A 10,979-nucleotide genomic window follows, 5' to 3' on the forward strand; every position below is an offset into this window, starting at 1 on the left:
ATCCAGCCTTGAGAGTGTTCAGCCATTCCTCATCTCTGCTAACCAGATTAAGTGTTCAACCATTCCTCATCTGTACTGAGAGAGCCATCATGGTGTAGTGGTTAGAATGTTGGACTAGAACTGGAGAGACCTGAGTTCAAATCCCTGTTCAACCTTAACGGTTTGGGCCCGGGGTATTTGAGGGACCGCCTGCTCCCAAGGGTTGCTGCCCGCTTAACGAAGACATCTGAGGGGGCCCTGCTCCGGGTGCCGACAATGAGAGAGGCCCGGCTGTTGTGCACTCGGGACAGGGCTTTCTCTGTTGCTGCTCCTAGACACTGGAATGCTCTCCCAGTGGCAATTCGTTCCTCGGACTCCATCACGGCTTTTAGAAAGCTTGTAAAGACTTGGCTTTTTACCCAGGCTTTTACATAATCGTTTTTACTGCTGCTTCCTCCATAAAGTCTCCATAAATAATAACTAGCTGCAGCCCAGAAAGTCCCTCTTTCTGAACAGGTGAATGGGTTGCATTGCCTGCCTGCCTCAACTGATGTCCAGCAGATGTGACAATAGGCTTTATATAGGCAAAGATCCTTCCTCTCAGCAAAGTCACACAAGATCTCTGGGCCCAAATCCCACATCTCTTGAGACTTCAGTTCAATCACAAACCTCACATAACAAGTCCAAAATGGGTCACCTCTTTCTTGCAAATTTAAGTGTGCTTACTTGAACATAATCCCATTCAAAGCAATGATTCTTAATTGGACTAAACATGGTCAGGATTGGAATGTAAAACTTGCAGTCTAATACTAATATACTGTGCCTCCAAATAACGAAATGGCATAAGTAAGGTATTTGTGAACGTGACATTGCTTTCTGAATGTGAAGATGATGGTCTGACCTATCCAAACAACACAAGCTTTGGAACCTTATGGTCTAAAGGAGGTCTCAATCATGGGTCCCCAGATGTTGTTGGACATCCATCATCCCCAGTCACAATGGCTCTGCCACTGTCATCCCCTGGTCTGAAGAGATCTCCTGGTCTGTCAGATGCAGATTGCCCTTACTCTTACTCTTACTCCTACTCTGAAGAATATCTATGTACAGCTCCTTAACCAATGTTCTCAAAGCAGTTTATATAGAAAAATAAATAATACATTAATAAGATGGTTCCCTATCCCCAAATGGCTCACAATCTAAAAAACAACAAGGCAGATAAAAGCCACAGGAATTTTACCTAACCTGAGGGCAGAGTGGGTGGTGCCCACCTGAAAATACCTAAAAATATTTGTCACACATTTTACCTCTATATGGACATTTGTCCCAAGGAGGATTCTGTAGAGAGTGTGGGGAAGGAGTCAAGAGGGAAAGGGAAGGAGAAAATAGAGTTTTTCCTGAATAAACCTTTAGTTAAATCTACATAAGATTTCCTTGTGTGTATGAGGGAAGCAGCTACAAACACTACTGAAGAATCCAATCATCATTTTTGTTAGAAAACAGGCTGCCTGGCTGGCTGTTGGTAAGTCTGATCTTTTGCTGGCTTCTTTGTTTGTGTTTGTTAGGAGGGGAGGAATGTAACCTCTGCTTTCTCTTCCTTGCTCTCTGATCTGTATGCAAAGTATTGTGGCCCATTCCCAAAATGACATGCCATAAGATGTTCGAAGGAACAGCAAACCATAAGACTAGATTAATTAGATTAGAAACTGGCATAAGAAGCCAGAAAGTTCTTTTAAGGCATATGCATGGATTTCTGAGTATAAACTGCTTTTCAGATAATTGTTGAAGTGGCTTCCCATGTGAGTGTGGTGTATGTAGAGAAGGAATTGATTATGTTGGAAGGAAAATAAATTTAAGAATCCATTTGCTATACAAAGAGCTAGCCAGATTTTTCTCTGGATTGTCCAGTTGCTGTAACATTAATATGTCCACTGGCAGTTATGGTTCATTGGGCAAGGATCAAGAAAGTGATATCTATTTTTAAAAAAATAAATAAATTGTTGCTTCCTAGGATGGACACTCAGGTTAGGTGGGCAGAGAGTGGCACCCAGCTGTTTAGTAAGCATTGAATAGAAAGAGGGTGTCCCCATGCATCTTTGCTTCCCATGGTGTCCTCTAAGTTACAAGAGTTGGTTCATAGCTGCAGTAAGCATCACAGAAAAACCTGTGATTTTTCTATTATTCATGTGTGCATTTTTAAAATAGGCAGGCAAACCTGCTCTTGTAACTTCAGAATGCATTTGTTGTTGACATTTGTAGTTGGTCTCTCCTTTACCTGTGGCTTATATAGATTTATTTGCTTTTACATGTATAGTCTATGCTTCCCCCAAGAAGCCCAGAGTGGTGTGCATGGTTGCATTTACTCTCCCAACAGCCTTATGAGGAAAGTTATGCTGAGAGATAAGTGACTGTCCCAGAGTCACCCAGTGAGTTTTATGGCTGAATGGGGATTTGAACTTGGATTTCCCCAGTCTAGTCCAGCACACTAGCCATTATACCACTCTGGCTAAGAGTTCTTTCTGGTTGTTGTTATATAGTAGTATTCATTTTTTAAATAATCAGGAAGACATAGCTGCCCTGGTGACTTCAGAATGCATTAACACTCCACAGAAGCAGCCTTTTGTAGCTGGTCTGTGCTTTACTTGTGGCTGATATAGTTCCATTCGTGTGTGGGTGTGTTTGATCCTGCCATGTTAGATACAAATCTACACACGACTGTAGTCCTGTTAAACCACCTCTAACTACCTGTAGCTCCAAGCATCACTTGCCCTGCCTAGTATCTCCTTCCCCCAGTGCCAGCAACCACCAGCTGCCAATGCACTGGAGGGATGCTGTGCTGGGGTTGGATAGGGCCAGATGCTCTCCCCCTGCTAAATATAAGAGAATCACCTCTTTAGAAAGTGTCTCTGTCTCTTTGCTCAGTTAGGAGGGGTTCACTGCTCATCCTTAAGTGTTGCAGAGTTCCCCCCTTCATTTTACTGATCTCCCCCTGCAAAATAACCCACACCTTCAGTCCCCAAAATATATTTTTCTTCTCTTTCAAAAGTGGCTTTCCCTCCTCAACAATTTAAATGAGGGGCTGCTCCTCAGGTTTTCCATCTGTCAGCACCCTGTTCTGTTGGTTTCCCTGAATGTTTGCATTCTTAACACAGCCTTAGTGAAGGGATCCTGTATTCTACCGAAGACAACCACAGGGCTCTGTGGTCGCTAGGAGTTGAAACTGACTCAACGGCACACTTTATCTTTACCCTTTCTCTCTTTCTTTGTTCCATCTTTCTGTGCTAATCGAATGCTTCCAGATTTCTTACCTGCTAAACATAGCAACTCAAGTTGTTAGATGCGAGACTTCTCAACTCCTCTGCTTTGCATTGTAATGCTGCTTGCAAATTAGGGAGGAGAACATGCTGAAATACCAGCATGATCCAATTTGTACATAATACAGTGAATTTAGTAAAAACAATCCCTTCAAGATAAATTTTCTGCTCCTCTATCTACAGTGCCAAGCCTGCCCAAACCTATATAAGAAACCAACACAATAAAGGCTACGAAGAACACAAGCAGCCCTACCAGGTTAGGGATCCATCTTATTGATTTATTATTTCTCTGTGTAAACTGCCCTGAGCGATTTTTGGAAGGGCATTATAGAAATTGAATAAATAAATTAATAATAATAATAATAATAATAATAATAATAATAATAATAATAATAATAATAATAATATGCTGATGTCATGGTGAGCACACTCTCAGTGCCATCCTGTCCTGGATACATGTGCTGGTGGATGTCTTGCCCTAACCAGCCCAATGTCTCATAATTGAATCAAGTGTCCATTGCACAACATGGAGTGGTGTCCCATCTCCCAGTTCCAACCCAGCTCTGCTTATCTGCCTGTCCTTTCCTCTGGCTGCCTAGTACTTTTTCTTTGGATCAGAGACCCTGAATTTATCCCTGTCTCTGTATTAGACTATGTGTGTGTCCAGGCCCTTTGTGAGTCAGCCCAGCTTCACCAGTTTCCATGGCAACATTACTTTCAATGTGTTGCTGACTTTGAATAGCACTATACTACTGCAAAGATTTATTCCTGACATGAAAGCTCAGAACATGAACCTTCCCTCATAAGAGAAGCCTTAGGCTGGGTCTATATGCAGCAGAATGAGAGCAGAATTAGGTGGCAATTAGATGGTAGAAAAGGAAGCATATGGTAGAAAACTGTGGTGACACAGTGGAATCAACTGACTGAAGGTGGGGGAACACATTTTTGGATGCTTCCTCATGTAAAAAAAATAATAACTCCCTGCAAATAAAGATTTAGCATACCAGGGAGAAAGGTTTGAGTCCACACTTTTACTAGCTATGTGGTTTTTAATGCGGCTGGGTCACTAGAGAACTTTCGGCTCCAATTTTGGGGACAGGTGAAATTCCCCTTGTGCTGAGGCAGCAAGGTTTGCCAACAGGTTTCATGGAAGGCTTATTTCTTGGTGGCAATGATTTCTTTTATTTATTTTTGTTACTACTAGAGGTAGTAGCAATGGAGCTCCCCCAACAGCAGGGGTGTATCTAGGGTAGGTCAGGCAGGACACCTGCCCCGGGTACCACTTGAAGGGGGGCGCCATTTTTTAAAATTTAAAACATTAAACATGGCTGCCAAAAACAAAATGGCCACCGCACATGCTCAAATGGCCTATTTTGGCCTCACAGAGGCCATCTGAGCATGCATGGTGGCCATTTTGTTTTCAGGGGCCATTTAAAAAAAACAAAATTTATTTTAAAAAATGGCCACCGCACATGCTCAAATGGTCCCTGTGAGGCCCTAGAGGCCAGCAGGGGGAGGGGAAACTTTGCAGACTGCCCCCCATGGCCTTTAGGAAGCCCTCCGAAGGGGCTACAGGTTAAAAAAATTAAAAATATATAAGTCACTGTACACATAGTTAGTTTGGCACTATGTACAGAGAATCAGGGCTTAATACTGAGCTGAAGCTTATGAGCTAGGATTATATTCATTTGCTCTTACTTTGCTTCTTGTGATAAGTGAGTTATATGTGATGTCTTAATAGCCTGGCTATTAATGGTGAGTTTGTCTTTGAATCAGTGTGAAATCCTTAGTATTAAGGCCCACTGGGAGTTTCTTGCTCTCTTTCTCTCATTTTAACTGTCTTTCTGAAAGACTAGAATATATTCCAAGCAGTGACACAGTTTACTCTGCATACCCTTTAATTATTTTCAGAGTATCTGGGAAAAGTCAAATTCTCCATTTATTTTTAAAACTTATGTAACCGTGATGCTACAATGCATAGTAGAGAATTAGACAGGCACTTCTGTTTAGTTTTCCAAGTACTGTACATCTCCACATAGTATTTAGGTATTCCATGAGCCCCAGCATACTGAAATGTGTAGTTTTCCGGCATTTTTTGGTCTGGCTATGTCCACGAACTTGACTTGTATTTTTGAGCTGATATTATGGTAAAGTTATCTGAAAGATGGGTGTCAGATGTTTGGACAGGGGGCGCAATTTAAATGCTTGCCCTAGGAGCTATTTTCCCAAAATATGCCTCTGCCCAACAGCCACTATTCCCCTCCCGCCAAGATTGACCCAGAAAGAGCATCATTCTGTGGCCATAGCCAGTAACATTAAACCTGCTAATACACAGTAGACCATGAACCTGCAGATGAATTTTGCTGACCCTCTGAAAAATCACTGAAATTGTTCCTCCAAATTCACTGCATGTGACTGGGGTGATAAATTTTGGAATGGGCATTGCAAACCCTAATTGTCAATGTAATATGATTTCCCCATGGGCCATTTAACTTGGTCCGACAGTAATGTTGGAACTCCAACATAGTTGTACTGCAATAAGGGGGATTTTAGATGGAGATCCGGAGATCCCTCCTGTCATGGCAGAACTCCTGCCAATAATGCCTGACAGAGCACACATCATGTCAGATATGCCTGTTGGATTGACATGACTGCACAGCCCTCATATGTATATGTATATTAAAATATATATATTTAAAACCCTTCAGTTTAAAATGCGAGATAAGTTGCTTATGTCTCAATAAAAAGGATGAAAATTACAAGTTAAGTTGGTCTTAAATAATGTAAGCAGTGACTTTGTACAGTCTTGCGTATTCTGCTGACTTCACAAATTAAGCTCCATACACTCACACCTTGCCTCGGACTTTCAGCTCAACATTAGGCTGGAGAGGGATGTACCCAGACTGAAATTCAAAAGGTGCAGCTTTGCCAATATTTTTGAAAGAGATGCACCTGATAAACTTCTGCCTGATGCATTTTTACAAGGCATTGTGCTTTCTAGGTAGAAATGTGTCAGGTGTCACAATGCCTCCTATCAGTCCTCCAATTAATCTTTCTCCTCCTTTCATCCGGACTGACAGCAATGTGAGCACTTTTAGAGAAAGCCTAAACATCATAGGCTTCTGTTATATGTACAGTGAAGTAAATATTTGGAGTGTATATGGTGTCTTAATCCTATATAAATTAATTAAACACACACACACACACACACACACACACACTACATTACCCTAAGGCTCACAACAGATGCCTGTTCTTCAGTTCTTCATCTTTACTTGAGGCTTCCATATATTTTTCTGTTTTGCAGACAGGAAATCTTGGCCTTGAGGTGTGCAGGTTTGAATCCTTGAGCAACCCACCAATGGTTTCCATCTGCTCATGAGCAGCACATCATATCAAGTTTTCCAAGCTTGCATGTTATTTACAAATAAAAAAATGCATTTTTGACATTGAAAATTAACTCATTAACTCTGGGCAAACAAGTGCTTCCCACGGTCTGGCATATTTCCAAGTTATGCAAATATGCTGTTCAAGGTGGCTATCAGGATTGCTTCTGTCAGTCACCACATGTATTTCAAATGCAAATCCCATGTACTCATTTCTGCCTTCACATTATCTCCCTCCATATTATAAACCTTCCAATAGGCCACTTTTCTTTCCCTTTGTCAGTTGTTGTTCCGTTCTTTAGATTGTGGGATGTTCCATAAAGGAGAGAAGATATTGAGATTATGGGAATATGGAAAGAATATGTTATGGTATGAATTAAAACAGATTAGATTGGAATGTAAAGGGAAAGAAGAATCAGTAACAAGTAGGAAGGATAATGTGGTATGCAATTTATGCAGTTATCTCCATACGTGGTAGCACCAGATGGTGCCTTCAGGGAGCTGAATATTCCCATCCCTGTTCTAACACTACTAAATAGGTGAGGGGGAGTGGTGTTATCCATCACATCTGCCCAGCAGAAAATAATTATAGTTATGTAACTAATGGCCCAGGGAATTAAAGAATGCCTAAAACAAGACGGAATACAACCTGACGATAGAATAAAAGACCTAAGAAGCCTGTATGAGACACAGTAGAAATGTTTTTCATTAGGCTGCAAAACATGTTTCTTTGCACGGAATTAACAATACTAGGATCTACATATAGAGGGATTTTATCTTGGGATGGTATATTTTGCAGTTGAAGAAAGTCTCTGAGTTCATATATGCATGTTCATCACTTGATTATTCAACACCTGAGGCAGCTTCAGATGTTATAAAAATGCCCCACTGTAGACAGCGGGGCGAAGGGAGAGAAAGTTCCGCCCCGTTGTGTCACTTACCCACATGCTCTGCAGTTCATAGTTACAACAGGGCAGAGCACCACCCATGATGGTAGGTGGATGATGGATGAGGGTGGATCCATCCAGTCTTGCAATCACAGGCATGTCTGCCATCACGGGTAAGGTTCTGTCCTCTTTAGACAAGCCCCACTATAAGCATGAGTGATGGGGCATGTGGGTGACTGATGTGGAGGAGCTGGGATTTCCTTCCTCCTTCACCCCACTGTACATGACTACAGCAGGGCATTTTTATAACATCTGAAGAGGGCTTTGATGACTTGCAGCTGAATGTGTGAACTCTTCTCACTCAGAAGTGTTGTGTTTGAAGAGACATCTGGTGACATGAATATTCTATTGATGACCTTTGATCTAATGACTCAATCGCATGTGCAAGTCACCATTCAATGCTACAGATATTCATTTAGCAATATAGTGATCAATACGTATATGCACCCCGGGGATGGAAACAAGGTGGTTGACATCTTGGTGAAGGATGTACCTATGCACCAGGAGGAAGCATCTCTGCTGCAGAGAGCTTCTTGAGCTCCACAGCAGCTGAGAGCAAGTAAGAACAATCTTCACTCCTCCCCCCCCCCCGGAAGTGCCCTGCACCACCCAAAATATCGCCTGAGCAACCCTCAAGGACATATTTTAGGGCACAGGGGGATGCGAGATCAACAAAGATCACCCTTCCTGGCTCTCCACAGCAGACACACTTGTTTCTTGTGGGCACACATGGGCACATACTTTGGATGCTGGTGGAAAAAGACTAATAAGTTTTATTTATTATTATTTTATTTTATTAATTCGATTTCTATACCAAAAATGGCTCAAGGCAGTTTACACAGAGAAATAACAAACAAATAAGATGGAACCCTGTCCCCAAAGGGCTCACAATCTAAAAAGAATCACAAGATAGACACGAGCAAGAGACACTGGAGGTATGTGCTGGGGGTGGATAGGGCCAGTTACTCTCCCCCTGCTAAATAAAGGGAATCACCACATTAAAAGGTGCCTCTTTGTCAAATTAGCAGGGGTATGAATGAACGGGGTAACCATGGTGTTTTGGGAGCAAGTCCCACTACTAGCAAGTCCCCTTAATGTTAAACTAGCAGTTAGTGTGGTAGCACTATGGGGGTGGTGATTCCTGAGACAGGTAGGGAGTTGTCACAGGAACAACAGCTCAAGGGAATTTAGTGGGAAAAGACTAATCAGTTTAGGAAGTCACTCTAGAAGATTAGGAAGATGAAAAGCGATATTTAAAGGGTAATGTACAATTTTTCAATATACATTTTAGAACAAGAACTACTTCAGTCTACTAGTCATAGCATTTGGACCGGATGCATGTTGACAGGCCAGTCTTTGTTAGCAATAGTATTGCTGTGTTACACAAACATATTTTACATTTCCATCACACATGGTCACTATTTGTCTGACACAGGAAAACAAACAAGTGACATACAAGAAATATAATAGATAATTATAATATATCCACTGGTCATGGTCTGGGATTTACCATGTTCTGGCAAATAATGTTAAAGGGTGTGTTAACAAATGTGATTTGAGCATGTATCAAATAGACTTTTTGCGTGGACCTAATTAGATCTTAATCCTGTAGAAGTTAACAACCCCACTACAGAGAATTATATATGGAGAGCAAAGCAACCCGAATTAAGCTGGTATCAAATATAGCCCTTTACCATATGTGTTGGCCTATGCAAATGAGCAAGATGATTTCATTCCTTTTGTTTTAGACAGGTGCCTGTATCTCTGAGACACTGTGACAAATGACATCTTTGTTGACAGCTTTGTCAGATTAATTGGGCTTCTGGGCCAAGGAAATTCTCAAAACAACAGGGTTGAGAACACAGTGTCAGTACAACTTGAAGAATTTTGCATGGTTGCTGTTTCTGCCAACTCAGGAGGTTCTCTGTCACTAGATCACAACAGTTTTGACATACCAGGTTAGGAAACTCATATACAAGCATTTACATGGAAGGCCCTTCAGGGGCCATCATTAGATAACATTGGCATAAAGGAGATTATTTCTATTAACACAGCTGATGACATGCAAGATTGTTGAAACTAAGAACAGAAAATACAGGTGAAACTCGGAAAATTAGAATATCGTGCAAAAGTCCATTAATTTCAGTAATGCAAATTAAAAGGTGAAACTGATATATGAGACAGACGCATTACATGCAAAGCGAGATAAGTCAAGCCTTAATTTGTTATAATTGTGATGATCATGGCGTACAGCTCATGAAAACCCCAAATCCACAATCTCAGAAAATTAGAATATTACATGGAACCAAGAAGACAAGGATTGAAGAATAGAACAATATCGGACCTCTGAAAAGTATACAGTGTACTGTGCTTGATTGGCCAGCAAACTCGCCTGACCTGACCCCATAGAGAATCTATGGGGCATTGCCAAGAGAAGGATGAGAGACATGAGACCAAACAATGCAGAATTGCTGAAGGCCACTAATGAAGCATCCTGGTCTTCCATAATACCTCATCAGTGCCACAGGCTGATAGCATCCATGCCACGCCGCATTGAGGCAGTAATTGCTGCAAAAGGGGCCCAAACCAAGTACTGAATACATATGCATGCTTATACTTTTCAGAGGTCCGATGCAGAGAGAGAAAAAACCTCTCAGTATGAATTAAAGGCAGGAAATGAGGAGCATATAAATAAATTGTGACTGCACTCCCAAGCCAGTACATAGAAACATTCAAACAGACAAGCATGTCCCCCACAAAGAACAATCCCAACATTCCCCTTCTTATGGTCTCATTCTTTAATTCATGAGTCCCAGTGCCTCTCACAAATTTTGAAACTGTCCTCTGGTCAAAGGCTCTGTGAGAATGTCCACCACCCTCTCCTCCAAGCACAATACTTTAGCTGGATCAAGACTTGTCCAGCAAGTCTCTCACAAAATGGTACCTAGTGTCAGTATGTTTGCCTCTTTATGCAGTGTTGTCACTAGATGAGGGGAGAATGCAGCTCTGGTTATCCTCACACATAGTAACTGGTGTTGGTTCAGTTATCTCAAAGTCCAGTAGGAGTCTATGCAACCACACAATGCCTTGACAAACCTTTGCTGCATATACATATTCTGCCTTGGTTGAAGAGGGGGAGAAAAAGGAATGTTTCTTACTTGTCCATGAAATCACTCCTCCTCCAAAAAAAGAATACACCCCTATTGGTTGATTTTCTGCCCATGTTGACCTCAGCCCACTTGGTGTCCATATAACCTATTAGTCTAGGTTCTTTACTGGCAGGCAGTAGCAACTCCAAATCTGGTGTGACTGGGGAGGTGGCGGCAGGCTGGCCTGGCCCTGGCCCGGCTGCTGGT

General features: G+C 41.8%; 1 long non-coding RNA gene across 1 annotated transcript in view; it reads left to right on the forward strand.

Annotated features, from left to right (window-relative positions):
- Positions 1-6,677, forward strand: part of LOC128347876 (uncharacterized) — a 32,117-nt gene extending 25,440 nt beyond the window's left edge. The window contains exons 2-3 of the long non-coding RNA XR_008317788.1: positions 3,474-3,546; positions 6,598-6,677. This is a non-coding gene — a long non-coding RNA (uncharacterized LOC128347876). The remainder of the gene's footprint in view (positions 1-3,473; positions 3,547-6,597) is intronic.
- The last annotated feature ends 4,302 nt before the right edge of the window (positions 6,678-10,979 follow it).

Source organism: Hemicordylus capensis, chromosome 2, assembly GCF_027244095.1.
Source record: "Hemicordylus capensis ecotype Gifberg chromosome 2, rHemCap1.1.pri, whole genome shotgun sequence".
NCBI lineage: Eukaryota > Metazoa > Chordata > Lepidosauria > Squamata > Cordylidae > Hemicordylus > Hemicordylus capensis.